At 47.7% G+C, this 1,152-nt stretch overlaps 1 protein-coding gene across 1 annotated transcript in view; it reads left to right on the top strand.

The window, feature by feature from the left end:
• The window catches only part of GUK1 (guanylate kinase 1), a 32,300-nt gene that overhangs the window by 24,547 nt on the left and 6,601 nt on the right, over positions 1-1,152 (top strand). The gene's annotated exons all lie outside the window — the stretch shown is intronic.

Raw genomic sequence — 1,152 nt, 5'->3', positions numbered from 1 at the left:
GGACGTTGGGTAGATTGGTGAACATCAGGAGGGAGAAGGCTGAATGAGGGGCCACTTTGGGTGGTGGTAGGGGAAAAACAGCAATCTTACAATCCAAAGATACGGGCATAAATTTTAGCATTCACTAGTGGCAGGACCTGAACAAGCCCTGATCTTCAGTCTCCTTATCTGTAAAGTGGAGGATAGTAATTGCACCCACTTCCTCATAGGGTCTTTAAAAAGAAAATGCCTGGTAGAATACAGATGGATAGTTACTGTGAGAGGTATAGTCAGAGTGTTGTGAAAGTTCTCAGGAGGGAGAAATTCTATCTGGTTAGGCAGATCATGGATGGTTTTGTGGAGGAGGAAGAGGAGGAGGCAGCATTTAAGTTTGAAAGATGGATAAGATTTCCATAGGCGGAAAGAACAGCATGTTGTCCATCTGGCTGGAGCGTTCAGAATATTCTGGGAAGGAAACAGAAGATGAAGCTATCAAGGTGGCGTAGGCCTAGTTAATGAAAGTCCCTGAATGCCAGGCTGGGGAGTGTGGAATTTGTTCAGGGGACAGTGGGGGACGAGGAGAGGTATGGTACCGTCAATCTTTTAAGAAGATTGCTGTGGCGCAGGGTGTGGGGTGGATTTGAGTAGGGGTACAGAAGTGAGCCAGGAGGCTGTTGGAAATAGCCATGGAACCTGGGAGTTACACCTCAGCAGCCATCTGGTCCAGGCCATACCTTAAAGGAATCCTCACCGTAAGAATCACACCCAACAAATGTTGGGCTCTCTCTCCAAAGAAGGAGAACCCATTGTCGCTCAAGACAGCTCCGACTTTAGGTAGCGGGAGCAATGAAAATGGGAAGGAAGGGACAGCTCTGAGAGGGCTTTGTTAAGGGGGAAGAATGAGTAGATCTTGCTCATCGGGTATAGGGAGATGACGGAGAAAGAGAGGAGTCATCATTCTGAGGGTATTGAGAAAATGAAGACAGCTAGGTGGCTTAGTGTATAGAGCACTGGGCCTGGAATCAGGAAGACCTGAGTTCGAATTTGGCCTCAGACATTCACTACCTGTGTGACCCTGGGCAAGTCACTTAACCTCCCTTTGCCTTAATCCACTGGAGAAGGAAATGGCAAAGCACTCCGGTATCTTTGCCAAGAAAACCCCAAATGGAATCA

This window comes from Vombatus ursinus, unplaced genomic scaffold, assembly GCF_900497805.2.
Source record: "Vombatus ursinus unplaced genomic scaffold, bare-nosed wombat genome assembly UNPS02014867.1, whole genome shotgun sequence".
NCBI classification, from domain to species: domain Eukaryota; kingdom Metazoa; phylum Chordata; class Mammalia; order Diprotodontia; family Vombatidae; genus Vombatus; species Vombatus ursinus.
Note: the sequence above shows the minus strand (reverse complement) of the source record. Positions and strands in the feature narration are given on the sequence as shown.